Genomic DNA, 19751 nt, shown 5'->3' with positions numbered 1-19751 from the left:
AGTTAGAAAGGAAGGATAAATTAAGAATTTAGGATGAAAATATACACATGAATATATATCAAGTTGATAATGAAAAAGGACCTACTGACTAGAACAGGGAACTCTCCTGAACAAACTGTAATAGCCTATGTGAGAAAAAAACAGAAAAAGAATGTATGTGCAGCCATGTGTAACTGAATCGAGTTCATGTACACCTAAAAGTAAACATTGGAAATCAATTCTACTCCAATATAAAATAATAATTCAATAACAAACTAAATTACCTGAGTTTGGTCTAGGGGGGAACCAGACAGTTGTGACCCTATGAATTAGCATGTGATAAGCTATGATATTAATATGATACCTCCAAAGGTTTTCACTCAGCGAAACACAGAGCAGCAACCCACTCAAAGGTGCCTGACCTCATGTGAATGCAACAAGGTGAAGAGAAGATAAAGGACCGCAGGTTAATCAGGACAACACCCTCAGTTCAGATGCTGGGAATCTCTGAGGAGACAGGACACACTGCAGGTAAAGAGCAGAGATGTGGTCTCTGTGTACACAGGATCCTGACCCACTAGGATGGGGTGAGAGCCACACAATCCCCAGAGCCTGCACGTGGGGACACACTTCCACACTCTTCAAATTGACACCACCTTCCTAGACCCTGCACCAAGGGTTGCATGACCCTTGGTTAGGACACCAGGTCTCTGCTGGTTGGGGCCCTAAGCTGGAAACAAGTGGGTTCCTGTAAACTCCCGGGATGGTAGAAAGAAGTGTAAGGTCTGTCTCCTCTCCCCATACTTGACTTAGAGAAGTCCTCCTCTTTTCCCTTTGGTTCTGTGTGATTGTTTTGCTGGTTTGAAAGTTCATGCCAGAGGTGAACACACTACCTCGGTTCTGGCAGGCTCTGTCCCGCTGAGGTGTTGAGAAACACCGGAGAGCTGGGCTGGAAGACGAGGGGCATCTCTGCTCTCTTCGGAGGAGAGAGTTGACGGGAAGGAGAGCACAGCAGTAACCTCACCTAGAGTACATTCCATTAAAGTATCGAATCACTATGTTCTACACCCAAAACAAATATAGGGGTATAAATCAACTGTACTTCAGTTTAAAAATATAGTTGATGGCCAGCTACAAACACATAAAATAATTTTAAAAATAGGAAAATAAAACTGAGGTATTTTTAAAAATAGAAGATTCCATCCATCAAGAAGTTAATTTTGATGACATTTTAAGTAATTATATAAGTAGCTTTAGTCTTTTAGAATTTGCTTCACAAGGAACTAATTAAAGTCAAGCCAATTAATCTAACTAAAGAATAAAAATGGTTTTTTCATAGTTTCTTTTTTCAGTGTTCTCTAACAAACACTTTATTTAATGTTATTTTTGATGCCTACATATTGATTTCAGTTCACAATGCCATATAAATAGAAGTCACTTAGCAATCCTTTAGTTTCAAATTAAGACTTTCATATGTATTAAGATGTAAGGCAGTATAATTGATTTAGAAGAGTTATTTTAAGTCTTTAAAAGGATTATGCAAAAGGCACAATGATTTTCATTCTGGTCCCTGGACTGGTATTAAGCTCTGGAATTGCCTGCCATCTGACAATCTGAATTCATAAGCCCTCCAGGTGCTTCTGAAGCACTGAAGCAAACTGAAGTTTGAGAACTATTGCCCTAGAAATCCAGGTGAAACTCACAATTTACCAAGCCCAAGTCGTAAGACTTAGTATCATTATAAATTATAGTAAATGTTTTATTCTTTTGCTTAAAGAACAATAGCAAATGAGTTAACTTTACAAATGCAAATACCTATATTTTCATCCATAAAATATAGAAAACTCCACTTTCATATGTGGCATATGCTCCTATATTTTCCATATGAAATATAGAAAAATCAGTTTTCATACTGAAATACACACCTATATTTTCATATGTGAGATACAGAAAATTATTTTCATACATGAAATATGCACGTATATATGTTCATATATGAAATACAGAAAATTCTACTTTCATATATGAAATAAGCACCTATATGTTCATACATGAAATATAGAAATATAGACCCGGGTTTGATCTCTGGGTTGGGAAGATCTCCTGGAGAACGGAATGGCTACCCACTCCAGTATTCTTGCCTGGAGAATTCCATGGACAGAGGAGCCTGGCAGACTACACTTGCTCCTTGTGAGGAGAGCTATGACCAACCTAGACAGTGTTTTCAAAAGCAGAGACATCACTTTGCCGACAAAGGTCTTCATAGTCAAAGCTAACAGCCAAGACAGGGAAGCGGGCTAATTACAGGAGCAACCTGAATGGAGACGGGGTGGGGTACACGCACACAACGCAGCGGCCTCAACCACAGGAAGCAGGACATGATGCACAGTCCAGCCGCAGGGAAGGAAGGGGATGTGGTCACTCCAAGAGAAGTGAGGGAGGCAGGGAGATGCCAGTGTCACATGATGTCAGTTCAGGTGTGATCTGAAAATGGATACAAATGAAGGCCTTTCAAAAAGAGACACAGCCTCAAGACTTAGAAGGGAAACTTCCAGTCACCAAGAAAGTAAGATGTGGGGCAGGGAGAAATGAGCTGCTTCAGACTAACATATGCACGTAACTATTTCTAAAGTAAGACACCAGGACCCAGTGTGTAACACAAGGAAGCTTACACAACACTATGTAATCACCTCTATGGAAAAGAACCCCTGAAAATATGTTTACATCTATGTGGAGATGAACTAGTTGCAGCACATTGAAAAGAAAAACAAAACAAAACAAGATTTTAATTCACCTTTATACTCTAGTTCAAATCATAGATTAAAAACAGAAAAAATAGGGGGAAAAGTACTACCTCTGTTCCCTCCAGGCAATAGTGACCTGGGCTGGTGTCACATCCCTGGAGCCAGATTGGCTTGTGTTCCAAGGATGGAATGTGCTGGGGCTGAGGGAGCTGGTAGCTTGTGACAGGCAATGTACCTCCAAAATGGACCTGGAGTATTTCTTCCCTTCTGTAGAGGCCCCAACCTCCAGATACAAGCAGGAGAAATCAAGAGTTTGGAGTTAACATATATGCATTAATACATATCAAATAGGTGATCCAAACAGAGAAGGCAATGGCACTCGATTCCAGTACTCTTGCCTGGAAAAATCCCATGGACGGAGGAGCCTGGTGGGCTACAGTCCATGGGGTCGCCAGGAGTAGGACACGACTGAAGTGACTTAGCAGCAGCAGGTGATCCAAAACTAAATACTGAGAAGCAGAAGGAAGGTTATTGAACACATTGTAATCACCTATATGCAGAAAAAGACCTGAAAGAAAACAGATAAACATCTACGTATAACTGAATCAAGTTCCTGGACACCTGAAACAAAACCATCAGAAATCAACTGTGGTATAAAATTACAAGCAAGTCGGTCGTGCCCGACTCTTTGCAACCCCATGGACTGCAGCACACGAGGCTTCCCTGTCCATCACCAACTCCCAGAGTTTACTCAAACTCATATCCATTGGGTTGGTGATGCCATCCAACCATCACATCCTCTGTGTCCCCTTCTCCTCCTGCCTTCAATCTTTCCCAGCATCGGGGTCTTTTCAAATAAGTCAGTTCTTCACATTAGGCGGCCAAAGTATTGGAGTTTCAGCTTCAACATCAGTCCTTCCAGTGAATATTCAGGACTGATTTCCTTTAGGATGGAGTGGTTGGATCTCCTTGCAGTCCAAGGGACTCTCAAGAATCTTCCCCAACACCACAGTTCGAAGCATCAATTCTTCTGTGTTCAGCTTTCTTTATAGTCCAACTCTCACATCCATACGTGACTACTGGAAAAACCATAGCCTTGACTAGACAGACATTTGTTGGCAAAGTACTGTCTCTGCTTTTTAATATGCTGTCTAGGTTGGTCATAACTCTTCTTCCAAGGAGTAAATGTCTTTTAATTTCATGGCTGCAGTCACCACCTGCAGTGATTTTGGAGCCCAGGAAAATAAAGTCAGCCACCGTTTCCCCATCTATTTGTCATGAAGTGATGGGACTACATGCCATGATCTTCGTTTTCTGAATGTTGAGCTTTAAGCCAACTTTTTCACTCTCCTCTTTCAGTTTCATCAAGAGGCTCTTTAGTTCTTCCTCACTTTCTGCCGTAAGGGTTGTGTCACTTGCATATCTGAGGTTCCTGATATTTCTCCCAGCAATCTTGATTCCAGCTTGTGCTTCATCCAGCCCAGCATTTCTCAAGATGTACTCTGCATATAAGTTAAATAAGCAGGGTGACAGTATACAGTCTTGATGTACACCTTTTCCTATTTGGAACCAGTCCGTTGTTCCATGTCCATTTCTAATTGTTGCTTCCTGACCTACATACAGATTTCTCAGGAGGAATTACAGGATTAAAAAAAAAAAGTGGGGCGGGGGAAGATTGTAGCATGGAGAAGTGCTGCTGCCTTGTGGCCATTTTCTGTAACAACACCATGAAGAGCTGTGCAGCTGGGTATTTAATATTCACGATACAGGGGCTGTAAGTAAAAAACACCTACCCTCCAGCAATGTCCTAAGAGTGGTCATTGAAAAAGAATTCAAAATTACGAAGGCTTTCAAGAACCCAGCTTCAAGAGATAAGTTTAATTCACACCCTTTAAAAATAATCATATGAAAAGACATCAACATCACTAAAGATTCAGTTCAGTTGCTCAGTTGTGTCCGACTCTTTGGACCCCATGAATCCCAGCACGCCAGGCCTCCCTGTCCATCACAAACTCTCAGAGCTCACTCAAACTCACGTCCATTGAGTTGGTGATGCCATCCAGCCATCTCATCCTCTGTCATCCCCTTCTCCTCCTGCCCCCAATCCCTCCCAGCATCAGAGTCTTTTCCAGTGAGTCAGCTCTTCTCATCAGGTGGCCAAAGTATTGGAGTTTCAGCTTCAGCATCAGTCCTTCCAATGAAAACCCAGGACTGATCTTTAGGATGGACTGGTTGGATCTCTTTGCCATCCATGGGACTCTCAAGAGTCTTCTCCAACACCACAGTTCAAAGGCATCAATTCTTCCGTGCTCAGCTTTCTTCACAGTCCAACTCTCACATCAATACATGACCACTGGAAAAACCATAGCCTTGACTAGATGGACCTTTGTTGGCAAAGTAATGTCTCTGCTTTTCAATATGCTATCTAGGTTGGTCATAACTTTCCTTAGGGAAATGCAATTCTAGACTACAATGAAGTATCACACCACACTGGGAATAGCCATTGCCCAACACACTACAAACAATAAATGCTGAAGAGGGTGTGCAGACAAGGGAACCCTCTTCCACGGATGCTTGGGATGTAAATTGGAAACCACCACTATGAAGGACACTATGAAGGTTCCCTCAGCCATGGAAGGAAGAATGAGGTTAGAATACTCCCTATCACCATACACAAAAATAAACTCCAAATAGTATAAATATCTAAATATAAGGATGGATACTGTGAAATCCTTGAGAAAAATATAAATAGGACATAATTTGACATAAAATGCAGCAAGTTCTTTGTGGACCCACATTTTTAGAATAAAGAAAAATAAACTACAAATCAGAAACCAGGCCAAACTAACCTTAAAAGGATTTGCATAGCAAGGAAAACCCTAAACAAAAGACAAGGACAACACTCAGAATAGGAAAAAAAAATTTGCAATGAGATGCCTACAAGGAATTCATCTCCAAACCATGCAAGAAGCTTGTGCAACTCAATGTTAAAATTACGTACACCTCCCCACACACACACACACACAAACAGGCCAAATATCAAAATGGATATTTCTTTGAGGAATGCCAACAGACTCCAATCTGGCACACGAAAAGATGCTCAGCATCACCAATATTCAGTTCAGTTCAGTCGCTCAGTCGTGTCCAACTCTTTGCAACCCCATGAATCCCAGCACGCCAGGCCTCCCTGTCCATCACCAACTCCCAGAGTTCACTCTAACTCATGTCCATCAAGTCAGTGATGCCATCCAGCCATCTCATTCTCTGTCATCCCCTTCTCCTCCTGCCCTCAATGCCTCCCAGCATCAGAGTCTTTTCCAAAGAGTCACCTCTTTGCATGAGGTGGCCAAAATATTCAGCCTCAGCATCAGTCCTTCCAATGAACACCCAGGACTGGTCTCCTTTAGGATGGACTGGTTGGATCTCCTTGCAGTCCAAGGGACTCTCAAGAGTCTTCTCCAACACCACAGTTCAAAAGCATCAATTCTTTGGCGCTCAGCTTTCTTCACAGTCTAACTCTCACATCCATACATGACATCACTTATATTAGAGAAAGGGAAATCAAAACTCTAATGAGAATTGAGCTCACATTTGTTAGAAAAGGCATCTTAAAGAATAAATGCTTGAGAGGTTATGGAGAGAAGGGAACCCTCCTGCACTGCTGATTGCAATGTACATAGATATATCTGGTAGGGAGAAGACTATAGAGGCTCATTTTAAAAATAACATAGAAACACTTTTAGACCCAGAAATCCCATGATAGGACATAAATCTGGAGAAAATAGAAAAAATGTTAAAAGATGTGGGTCCCCCTTCCCTCTTGGCCTCACTAGGTACAATAGCCAAGTCAGGGAAGCCAGTTAACTGTAGAAATTACAGATGAATGGATACAGACGATCAAGTACGTACACACAATGCAATATAACTCAAATATAAGAAAGTAGGAAATAATGCCAAGTCTAACCACAGGAAAGAATGTAGAGATGATCATTCCAAGAAAAGTAAGGCAGACAGGGGCAGACAAGTATATGATGTCACTTCAAGGTGTAATTAAAAATGCATAAAAATAAACTTCTTTCCCAAAGAGACAAGCCTCACAGACTTAGAAAATAAACTTTCAGTCATCAAGAAAGTAAGATGTGGGGTAGGGAGGAACGAGCTGCTTCAGATTAACAAATGCACACTACTCTTTATAAAATAACCCACTAGGACCCACTGTGTAATACAAGGAAGCTTACAATACTCTGTAATGACCTATATAGAAAACAGTCCCCAAAAAAACCAAACCATGTATACAACCATGTGGAAGTGAATCAAATTGCAATAGACTACAAAAAAAAAAAAAAAAAAACCCACAAGGTTGTAATTCAAATTATAGGAAAATTACAGGATAAAAGCAGAGGGAAAACATGCTGACTATTCCCTTCAGGCCATAGTGACCTGGGTTGGTGCCACATCCCTGGAGCCTGACTGGCTTTGGTCCCATGTCTGGAGTGTAGTGAGTCTCAGAGAGCTGGGAAAATGTGCTGGTAGTGTGCTACCACCATGGACACGGAGTCTCTTTTGACTTCTGCATGAGCTGACAGTCTCCACATACAGGCGGGAGAAATTAAGAGTCTTGAGTTACCAGATACTGTTAATATATATCAAGTAGATGGTCAAAAATTAACTACTGAATAGCATAGGGAAGTTTATGTACACACTGTAGTCACCTACATGCAAAAAAGCCAAAAGAGAAGAAATGAACATCTACATATAACTGAATCACATTCCTCTACAACTGAAACAAACACTACAATACAAATCAACTTTATTCCAACATAAAATAACCAGGAAATAAGAGGAGGAAAAGAACAGTGAGGCATGAAGTCATGCTCTTCCCCTATGACCTTTATCCGTACAAAGCTACAAAAAGCAGAGCTGCTGGGCATTTAATATTCACAAGGATGGGGGGATGTAAGTAAAAACACCTGCTCTGGAGAAATGACCTAGGGGTTGTCATCAAAAAGAGTTCAAAACAAAGCAGGCATTTAAGTGGACAATTTCAAGAGGTATGTTTAATTCACACCCTTTAAAAAAAATCACGTGAAAAGATGGAAACATCGCTAAATAATAGAGAAATGCAAATCCAAACTGTGGTGAGGTTTCACATCACACCGGGAGGAATGGCCACTGTCAAACACTCTACAATCAACAAATCCTGAAGAGGGTGTGGAGACAAAGGGGACCCTTCTCCACTGATGCTTGGGATGTAATTTGGTAATAGCCTCTATGAAGGGCACTCTGAAGGTTTCTTCAGCCATGAAAATGAGAATGAGATTAGAATACTCCCTGACACCATACTCAAATGCCAAAAAGTATATCTAAAAGTAAGGACAGACACCATAAAATTCTTGAGGAAAATATAAACAGGATATGATTTGACATATATTACAGCAAAGTCCTTGTGCATCCATATCTTAGAATAATGAAAAATAAACTACAAACCAGAAAAAAGGATTAAACTTAAAAGCATTTGAATACCAAAGGAAATAAAAAATAAAACACTCAGAATAGGAAAAAATATTTGCAAATGAAGATACCCACAAGGAATTCATCTCCAAAATATACAAACAGCCCCTGCCACTCGATATCAAAAATACATACACCATGAGAAAAATGAGACGAACTTTGAATGAAAACAGAGTTCAAATGACAGGATGAAAACAGAATAAACAACAAAAGAGGCTGACTCTGTTCCATTAAGGCCATAGTGACCTGGGCTGCTGTCACATCCCTGAAGCCTGGGCAGGCTTGTTTCCCAAGGATGGACTGTCATGGGGCTGATGGAGCTGGGGAGGGTGTGCCAGCCAATGAGCCCTGCCCCATGGTCCGGGTGAGCCTGCTCCCCTCTGCCCGGGCCCACAACCTCCAGATCTAGGAGGGTCCTCCTGCAGTGAAACTATGGCTACTGCACCCAAAGGATGTGGAGCCTCTGGGCTGGAAGAGCTTTGAAAAACCCTGTGGGCTCCATGTCTCCTGGTGGTGGGGCTCCTACCTCCAGCCTCCTTCCTTAGGGTCCTCCATCTACGGATGAGAGCACTCTCCCCAGAGTGGTGTTGCAGGAAAGGGGATGTGTCCAGGGGACAGGGGTAAGGAAGGAAGAAGGAATGGGACACAAGCTTTAAGTGCTTCTTCTGGCACTTTCCACTCTTGACAATCCAGAAACAGGACTTTCCCCAAGGCTCTGGTTCCCTCAGTAACGAGAGTTGGGCATAAAGACATGCTGCCACCTTGTGGCCATTTTCCATAATAACAACTTTGAAACCATTGCTAACGGGGACTTAATATTACCAAGGCCTGGAGAAGGCAATGGCGACCCCCTCCAGTATTCTTGCCTGGAAAATCCCATGGGTGGAGGAGCCTGATAGGCTGCAGACCATGGGATCGCTAAGAGTCGGACACGACTGAGCGACTTCACTATCACTCTTCACTTTCATGCATTGGAGAAGGACATGGCAACCCACTCCGGTGTTTTTGCCTGGAGAATCCCAGGGACGGAGGAGCCTGGTGGGCTGCCGTCTATGGGGTCGCACAGAGTCAGATACGACTGAAGCGACTTAGCAGCACCAGCAGCAGCAGGGCTGTAAGTAAAAAACACCTGCCCTCAAGAAATGTCCTAAGGGAGATCATCGGAAGAATATTCAAAGCAGGGAAGACATTTTGAATATTCATTCAAGAAGCTAACTTGAATAAGTAAGTTTAACTCATACTGTTTAAAAAAAAATCTGAAAATATGTCAACATCACTAAATATGAGAGAAATGCAAATCAAAACTTCAATAAGGTATCACCTCACACTGATGAGAATGGGCACAGGCAGAAATTCTACAAGCAGTAAATGCTGGAGCATGTGTAGAGCTCAGGGACCCCTCCTACACTGATGCTGGGAATGGAAATTGGGAGCAGCCACTGTGGAGGACACGGGGCAGGTTCCTTAGCACGAAGGTGAGAATGAAATTAGACTACTCCCTAACACCATACACAAAATTAACTGCAAATAGATTAAAGATCTAAATGAAAGGACAGATTTTATGAAACACTGAAGAAACAAAACAGAACACACTTTGACATAAAATGCAGTATTTGTGATCCACCTCTTAGAATCATGAAAAATAAACAAATGGGACCTAATAAACATTAAAAGCAACTGCACAGAAAATGAAATAACAAGTGAAAGAAAAAAGAAAACCCTCAGAAAGGAAAAAATTCTTGCAAACGAAGATACTCACAGGGAATTTATCTCCAGCACATACAAACAACTTGTACAGCACAATATCAGAAAACAAACAATCCAATAAAAAAAATCAGACAAAGATCTAAATGCACATTTCTCCAAAGAAGGCATGCTGCTGCTGCTAAGTCGCTTCAGTCGTGTCCAACTCTGTGTGACCCCATAGATGGCAGCCCACCAGGCTCCACCGTCCCTGGGATTCTCCAGGCAAGAACACTGGAGTGGGTTGCCATTTCCTTCTCCAATGCATGAAAGTGAAAAGCGAAAGTGAAGTCGCTCAGTTGTGTCCAACTCTTCACGACCCCATGGACGGCAGCCTACCAGGCTCCTCCGCCCATGGGATTTTCCAGGCAAGAGTAGTGGAGTGGGGTGCCATTGCCTTCTCCGAAAGAAGGGATAGACATGGTTATAAAGCACATGAAAATATGCTCAATTTCATGAGTTCATCAGTTCAGTCACTCAGTCGTGTCTGACTCTTTGCAACCCCATGGACTGCAGCATGCCAGCTTCCCTGTCCATCACCAACTCCCAGAGCTTACTCAAACTCACGTCCATCGAGTTGGTAACACCATCCAACCATCTCATCCTCTGTCATCCCCTTTTCCTCCTGCCCTCAATCTTTCCCAGCATCAGGGTCTTTTCCAAGGAGTCAGTTCTTCACATCAGGTGGGTAAAGTATTGGAGTTTCAGCTTCAGCGTCAGTCCTTCCAATGAATATTCAGGACTGATTTCCTTGAGGATGGACTGGTTGGATCTCCTTGCAGTCAAAGGGACTCTCAAGAGTCTTCTCCAACACTACAGTTCAAAAGCATCAATTCTTCTGCACTCAGCTTTCTTTATAGTCCAACTCTCACACCCATACATGACTAGTGGAAAAACCATAGCTTTGACTAGACGGACCTTTGTTGGCAAAGTAATGTCTCTGCTTTTTAATATGCTGTCTAGGTTGGTCATAACTTTCCTTCCAAGGAGTAAGCGTCTTTTAATTTCATGGCTGCAATCACCATCTGCAGTGATTTTGGAGCCCAGAAAAATAAAGTCAGCCACTGTTTCCCCATCTATTTGCCATGAAGTGATGGGACTGGATGCCATGATCTTCGTTTTCTGAATGTTGAGCTTTAAGCCAACTTTTTCACTCTCCTCTTTCACTTTCCTCAAGAGGTTCGTTCTTCTTCACTTTCTGCCATAAGGGTGGTGTCATCTACATATCTGAGGTTATTGATATTTCTCCCAGCAATCTTGATTCCAGCTAGTTCTTTCTCCAGCCCAGCGTTTCTCATGATGTACTCTGCATATAAGTTAAATAAGCAGGGTGACAATATACAGCCTTGACATACTCCTTTTCCTATTTGGAACCAGTCTGTTTTTCCATGTCCAGTCTAACTGTTGCTTCCTGACCTGCATACAGATTTCTCAAGAGGCAGGTCAGGTGGTCTGGTATTCCCATCTCTTTCAGAATTTTCCACAGTTTATTGTGATCCACAGAGTCAAAGGTTTTGGCATAGTCAATAAAGCAGAAATAGATGATTTTCTGGAACTCTCTTGCTCTTTCAATGATCCAGTGGATGTTGGCAATTTGATCTCTGGTCCCTCTGCCTTTTCTAAAACCAGCTTGAACATCTGGTGTTATGCTCCGAGCCCGTATCTCCGAACCGACCGAGAGAGCAAGTCCACCACAGTAATGCAAAAGCAAGAAGGGAGTTTGTTTATTCCTAGCGCGCTAGGGCCCAAGTCTCACCCCACACAAGGGAATCCGACAAGAGCCCCGAACAAAGGAGTATGGCGGCTTATATATAGGCAGTTCTTTGTCTCAGTTACAGGAGTAGCTGGCGTTACATGATTGCCAGGCAGGATGAGCGCATATCCTGTCTCTTTTTGGTAAACATGACTCAGGTCCTAGAGCCCGTCGTTTGGTCCCCAACACTGGAAGTTCACAGTTCACGTATTGCTGAAGCCTGGCTTGGAGAATTTTGAGCATTACTTTACTAGCGTGTGAGATGAGTGCAATTGTGAAGTAGTTTGAGCGTTCTTTGGCATGACTTTCTTTGTCACTGGAAAGGCAATATGGTTGATCTAAATGACCTACAACAGTAAATTCTGCAGAGGCGGTGGAGAGAAGGGAAACTCTTACACTGTTGGTGGGAATGTAAATCGGTATACCCACTAGGAAGAACATTATGGAAGTTCTTAGAAAACTAAAAATAGAAGTACCGAGTGATCCAGCAATACCATACCTAGGGGTAGATCCAGAGAAAACCAAAATATAAAAAGACACCTGCACCCCAAAGGTCATGGCAGCCCTAGGTACAATAGCAAAGACACAGAAGCAACTTAAGTGTACAAAGACAGATGAATGGACACAGAAGATGGGGTACATATACACAATGCAATATTACTCAGAAATAAAAAAGGATGAAACAATGACATTTCCAGTTACAGGGATGAAACCAGAAGTGATTACACTAAGTGAAGAAAGTGAAACAGGGAGATAAGCATCATAGGATATCCCTTCTGGCTGAATCTAAAAATGGATACAATGAACTTCATTACAAAAGAGAAACAGATTCACAGACTTAGAAAAGAAACTTGATGTTTACCAAAAAGAAATGTCAGGGAGTAATTAGGGGGTTCAGATCAATATATACACATTAAAACAGCTGCTGTTTTGTTTCGTCACTCAGTTATGTCCAATTCTTTGCAACCCCATGGACTATAGCCTGCCAGGCTCATCTGTCATGGGATTTCCCAGGCAAGAAGCCTGGAGTGGGTTGCCGTTTCCTTCTCCAGGGGATCTTCCGACCCAGGGATCAAAACTGTGTCTCCTCAAGTCTCTTGCATTGCAGGTGGGTTCCTTACCGCGGATCCAGCAGGGAAGCTGTAAGCCATGTGTTCAAGGGCTCTTAATAGTCAAAAGTCCAACAGGGCTTTAAATGACACCTGCACTCAAGACATGTCCTGAGGTAAATCATCGCAAAAGAGTTCCAAACAGGGTCAAGTTTCTAGAAGCCAGTTTCAAGAAGTAAACTGTACTCACAAGGCATAAAATAATAAAAGCACATGGAAAGATATTCCACATCAATAATTATTAAATCAATGCCAATCGAAACTTCAATAGGGTATTGCCTTACGTTAGTCACAATGGCCATCATCGAAAAGATCTACAAAGAATAAATACCATACAGAATGTACAGGAAAAGGAAGCCTCCTACAATCTTGGTGGGAATGTAAATGGTGAAGCCACTGTGGAAAACAGCATGGACGTTCCTCCACACTAAACAGAGAGGTATCATATGATCCTGAAATCCCATTCCTGGACTCATGTCCAGAAAATATCATTATTCAAAATGACACGTGCACCTCGATTTTCAGGGCAACACTATTTACAACAGCCAAGACATGGAATCCACCAAAATATCCAGTGACAGAAATGTGAAGGCTATGAGGTACATCAATACGCTGGAATACTACTCAGTCATAAAACAAAATGAAATAATGATATTGGCAGCAGCATGGATGAACCAAGAAATTATAATTCTATGTGAGGTAAGTCAGAGAGACAAATATGTGATATGTACCGGTGGAATCGATAAATTCATACCAGTGAACTAATGTACTACACAGACTCACAGCCTGAGAAAACCAAATTCTAATTATCAAAAGAAAGTTAGAAGAGAGGGATAAATTAATAGTTTGGGATGAAAATATATGTAGTAATATATACCAAATTGATAATATATCAAGTTTTCTGAATAGAATAAGAAACTGTACTGGAAAAATTGTAATAACCTATATGAGGAAAAAAGCAGAAAAAGAATAGGTATACATCTAGGTATAACTGAATCAAGTTCATATACACCTAAACAAACAACAGAAACCAACTGTGCTCCAATATAAAATAACAATTAAATTATGAATTAAATTATCTGAGCTTAGTGTAGGGGACACTAGGCAGTGGTGACCCCTAGGATTAGATAAGGGATATGCTATGATATTAATATGACATCCAAAGGTTTTCACTCAGCAAAACACAGAGCAGCAACCCACACAAAGGTGCCTCACTTCATGTGAATGCGACAAGGTGAAGAGAAGAAAAAGGACCACAGGTTAATCAGGTCAACACTCTCAATTCAGACGTTGGGACTCTCCGAGGGGACAAAACACACTGCAGGTGAAGAACAGATATGGGGTTTCCAGGTACAGGATCCTGACCCATGTGGATGGGGTGAGACCCACACAATCCCCAGACCCTGTACCTGGGGTTGCACGACCTTTGGTTAGGGCACCATGTCTTTGCTGTTTGGGCCCCTAAAGTGAAATGAATGAGTTTCTGTAAACTTCTGTGATGGTAGAAAGAAGTGTATGGTCAGTCTTCTCTCCCCACAACTTTCCCAGAGAAGTCCTCCTCTTCTCCCTTTCGTTCTGTGTGATAATAACTGTTTTTAGAGCTGTCATGATAATGTTGAACACACTACCTTGGTTCTTGCAGGCTCGGTCCTTTCTTGTTCCACTGAGGTGTTGACAAAACACACACCAGGTGCGGGGCTGGGAGACGAGCGGCAGGTCTGGTCTCTGCCGAGGAGGGACGGTCGACTGGAAGGAGATCACAGCAGCAACTTCACTTGCTGCCCACTGGCTTTTCACCTGATCCATGTGCCCTGCAATCAGTTCACCAGGTGAACCTGCCTCCCTTCCCGCCATGCCCGTGCTGGTGAACTGGAATAATTACCAGGTGAATTGGAATAACTACCTAAGGAGTCTCCAGGAGCCCCAGGGAGGGTGAACCTCGAGAGGGTAAAGAAGAAAACAGGCACAGGCCTGTATAAAGTGAACACCATAAAGCATTAATTCCTAAACACACGTGAAGCTCTCATGTATTCTCCCTGTTTTTTTAGCTTTGTACTTATGGTCTCCCCACACACATGATCCTGACCCATGGAGATAGGGTGAGACTCACACAGTCCTCAGACCACCCACCTGGGGTCACATGTCCCTGCAGTCAGGACACCATGACTGTGGTCAGTGGCCCCCGATGTAAACAAGCCTGGACCCTGGGGCCTCTAGGACCCTAGAAAGGAGTGTAGGGACCATCTCCTCTCCCCACAATTGTCTCTGAGAAGTCAGGCCCCTCCTGTTTTCACTTTGGTTCTGTGTGATTCTTTGCTGGTTTGAAAGCTCATGCTAGAGGTGAACACACTACCTTGGTTCTGGCAGGCTCTGTCTTTCTTGTCCTGCTAAGGTGCTGAGAAAACAGGAGAGCTGGGCTGAGAAACGAGGGGCAGCTCTGTTCTCTTTGGAGGAGAGAGTTGACTGGAAGGAGGTCACAGCAGCAGCCTCACCTGCTGCCCATTGACTTTTTGCCCGATCCCTGTGCCCTGGAATCAATTCACCAGGTGAACCTGCCTCCCTATTAAACTTAAATGTGCTGGAACATTGGAATAATTACTAGTTAGCCCACCTGAGGAGTCTCAAGGCGCCCCAGGGAAGGTGAATCTGGCAGGGAGAAAGACTATGAACCCTACCACAACACTGACCCCTGGGAGGGCCATGGAACCCCACTCGGAGAAGAGCATGGTTCCCCAGAGAAGCCCATCTCAGCTCCAGACCCCAGACATCTGAGCACTGACATTCAGACACAGGCACGGAGATTTCCAGGACAGAGGCCAGGCCGAGTTTCTACCCAGGTCTCCATGTCCTAGTGCAGAGAGTACAAGGTCAGGCCTAAATGTTCTCACTGCAGAAAGCACACGGTCTCGTCTAAACATCAGTGTAGACAAGACTTGGAGAGGTCTAAACCTACCACGTAGACGGAACTTGGTCAGGTTCAAACTAGTTTAGGGCTGGTCTCCCAGGAGGCACAGGTCACACACATGCAGGGTCTCTCACCGTTGGACGGGGGCCCACCCTCCTATGGGAGCAAGAATGTAGATTTCTTGAAAAAGAAATCATCACTGGGCTCCACACTTCACCCACATCAGGAAACTGAAAGAAGCTGTGTCATTAAACACTTCAACAGGCAAAACAACAATGTTACCAATTTCTCTGGCCATGATGATCTGGTGCAGGGGAGATCCGGGAACTTCTCAGAGTGCAGCCCAGTGTCCTATAAAGACAAACCGGAAGTGGCCTGATTCCAGTATCCCAGGCTTCCAGCAGGAGGTGACCACATTGGAAATATTCTGGAAAAATACATTGTTTATCAGTATAAAAATATATTCTTGAAATTGCAAGCATATTAACTATTATTTGCAAACCTAAAATATTCTTAAAATCTTGATCTTTGTGAACCCTGATCTTTGTGGTTTCTATTGTTTCCTTTGGCTCAGATTTTCTAGGTAGAAGCAAGCCATCATTTCAAACTACTTTCATCTGTTATTTGTTATATGAATGAAGAATCACACTTAAAAATAAAATTCCTGCCAACAATTAGTGACTCAAAGACCACATGAGCTGCAAGAACTTTTTCTAACAGTTTCATTTTTTCTCCATTAAGAAAACAGAAAACATCGGCCCTCTGATTTTTTGCTTCTCTGTTTAAAGTGAGCTAGAATGAAATTGATATTCATATCAACAGGTAACATTTTGGAGATTTGAAATGTCATACCAGGGTAACAGGGCCTGGAGAAAAGGGAATGCTCCTATGCTGCTGGAGGGAAAGCCTTCATAAAAATAAAGCTAAAACTCAAATTGGACTTAATTATGACAGTATGTGAAAAATATAGAGTATGAACCAAGGGTCTAAATATAGCAGGCAATATGTGAAAACAAATCTGATATCTCAGATGTGAGAGTAAAGGTTTTTTGTCAGATACACAGCAAGGTATTCACAAATTCTTTTAGAATACTGCATGTACCTTTTCAAATTATAGCTTTGTCTGGATGTAAGTCTAGGAGTGGGATTGCTGGATCATATGGTGACAGCAGTCATGAAATGAAAAGATGCTTGCTCCTTGGAAGAAAAGCTATGACCAACCTACACAGCATACTAAACAGCAGAGACATTACCCTGCCGACAAAGGTCTATCTAGTCAAAGCTATGGTTTTTCCAGGAGTCATGAATGGATGTGAGAGTTAGACTATAAAGCTGAGTGCTGAAGAATTGATGCTTTTGAACTGTGGTGTTGGAGAAGCCTCTTGAGAGTCCCTTGGACTGCAAGGAGATCCAACCAGTCAATCCTAAAGGAAATCAGTCCTGAATATTCATTGGAAGGACTGATGCTGAAGCTCCAAAACTTTGACCACCTGATGCAAAGAGCTGACTCTTTGAAAAAGACTCTGATGCTGGGAAAGATTGAGGGCAGGAGGAGAAGGGGACAACAGAAGATGAGATGATTGGATGGCATCACCGACTCAATGGACATGAGTTTGAGCAAGCTCTGGGAGTTGATGATGGACAAGGAAGCCTGGCGTGCTACAGTCCATGTGGTTGCAAAGAGTCGGACACGACTGAGCGACTAACACACACACGTGCACCTTTGAGCAGTTTTAGAGACCTGCATTGCTCCCTATAAAGGTCCCATTGTGTTAGGACCAAGGTCTACTTCCCAATAAAAGCTGTTCCTTGAGCAAATTCAGTCACTGACCGGATGGCTCATGGTGAGACCACCATGTCAGCTGACATTTCCCACATCTCAGGCCTCAGATTGACCATTCCATTTGCCCTGCTGATACAGCTTCACCTCTTTCTGTATGACTAGGTGAGTTGTTAATGATGTTTTAGGATTCGGTAAGATTAACAGCCCTCTGACAGCAAGATATATGTCTTAAAGTGACACCAGGACACGGGGATTACACCATAAGCCTAAGGGAGTTTTTCACCAAAATTAGTTTCTCGATGGAATCTCTATTTTTAAAAATTCCCCTTTTTGTTTTGCCAGTTTTTTTGATTAGTTTGTTTTTGTAGAGAGCCATCAACAATTTTTTAAAATTGAAGTACAGTTTATTTCCAACACTGTATTAGTTTTGGGTGTACAACAGAGTGAATCACTATTTTTATGGATTATACTCCATTTAAAGTTATTACAGAGTCTGTATTTCCTTGTGCTGTAGAATATATGCCTATAGCTACTGACTTCATACCTAGCAGTTTCTGTCTCTGGCCCTGACACCCGTCTTGCCCCTCCCCGCCCTCCCCTCTGGCAGCCTCTAGTTCTCTATCTGTGAGTCTGTTTCTGTTTCATGGATAAGTTCATTGGTGTCATGTTTTAGATTTCACATAGAAGTGATAACACACGGTATTTCTTTTTGTCTGACTTACATCACTTACTATGATAATGTCTAGGGTTATATTGCTGAAAACCCATTATTTTAATCTTTTTTATAGCTGAGTAGTATTCAGTATGTATCTCACATATGAAAACCTAGGTATATATTTCATATATGAAAACCTATGAAAGCTAGGTATATATTTCATATATGAAAATATGAGTATATATATTTGGAGTATAGGATCCTTTGCTATTCTTTAACCAAAAGAATCAAAGTTTTACTATAACTTGTAATGATAATAATTCTTACAACTTGGGCTTGGTAAGATGTGTTTCACTGGGACTTCTATGGCAGTAGTTTTTAAACTTCGGGGTGCTTCAGAATCAGTTGGAGGATTTATGAACCCAAATTGTCAGAATGAAGTTCCAGAGCTTTTGATTTAGTAGACTTGCAAATACCAGTCCAGGAACCATAAAGAAATTCACTGTCTTTTGAGTGATGCTTTTAGAGACTGAAGATAACCCTTCTAATTCAAGGATACTGTCTTACATCTTAATACATACGAAAGTTTTACTTTGAAACTAGAACATTGCTAAGTGATTTCCATTTACAGGGCATTGCAAACTGAAATCAATATGTAGGTATCAAAAATAATGAAAATAAAATGTGTTTTCAGAGAACACCGACAGAGGAACTTAAGTTTAAAAAAAAACATATTTATCCTGTAATTAGATTCATTGGCTACACCTGCAAAAATTATGTGATTTTTTTTTAAAAAATTCTCATCAAAATTAGTTTCCTAATGGAATCTATTTTTAAAAAATCTCCCACTTTTATTTTGCTATTTGCTGAGTAATAGCTATACATCTTTCATATATGAAAAGAGGTATATATTTCATATATAGCAATACAGATATGTATGTCTTATATGAAAATACAGGTATATATTTCTTATATGACAGTATAGGAACATATGTCATATATGAAAATAGAGGTATATATTTTTATATCATAAAATTAAAAACTTACATAAATTAAAAATTTTCAAACAATTAAAGTCTTTCATTGCATGATTCCCAACAAACTGTGGAAAATCCTTAAAGAGATGGGAATACTAGACCACCTTACCTGCCTCCTGATAAACCTGGATGCAAGCAAGTCAAGAAGCAACAGTTAGAACCCGACATGGAACAATGGACCAGTTCCAACTAGAAAAGGAGTACGTCAAGGCTGTATATTATCACCCTGCTTATTTAACTTCAAAGCAGTGTTGTTGTTGTTCAGTTGCCCAGTCGTGTCCAACTCTTTGCGACCCCATGGACTGCAGCACACTAGACCTCCCTGTTTCTCACCATCTGCCAGAGTTTGCCCAAGTTCACATTCATTGCATTGGTGATGCCATCCAGCCATCTCATCCTCTGATGCCCTCTTCTCCTTCTACCCTCAATCTTTCCCAGCATCAGGGACTTTTCCAATGAGTCATTTGTTTGCATCAGATGACCAAAATCCTGGAGCTTCAGCTTCAGCATCAGTTCTTCCAGTGAATATTTA

The 19751-nt window shown here is 41.9% G+C and overlaps 1 long non-coding RNA gene across 1 annotated transcript in view; it reads right to left on the bottom strand.

Annotated features, from left to right (window-relative positions):
• Positions 1 to 19751, bottom strand: part of LOC138423293 (uncharacterized) — a 150961-nt gene that overhangs the window by 33825 nt on the left and 97385 nt on the right. Inside the window, exons 3-4 of the long non-coding RNA XR_011250215.1 lie at positions 16027 to 16171; positions 14468 to 14585 (exon numbers count right to left, since the gene is read on the bottom strand). This is a non-coding gene — a long non-coding RNA (uncharacterized lncRNA). The remainder of the gene's footprint in view (positions 1 to 14467; positions 14586 to 16026; positions 16172 to 19751) is intronic.

This window comes from Ovis canadensis, chromosome 18 (assembly GCF_042477335.2).
Source record: "Ovis canadensis isolate MfBH-ARS-UI-01 breed Bighorn chromosome 18, ARS-UI_OviCan_v2, whole genome shotgun sequence".
In the NCBI taxonomy this organism is placed as follows: domain Eukaryota; kingdom Metazoa; phylum Chordata; class Mammalia; order Artiodactyla; family Bovidae; genus Ovis; species Ovis canadensis.
The sequence above is the reverse complement of the archived record's forward strand: the minus strand, read 5'-3'. Positions and strand labels throughout refer to the sequence as shown.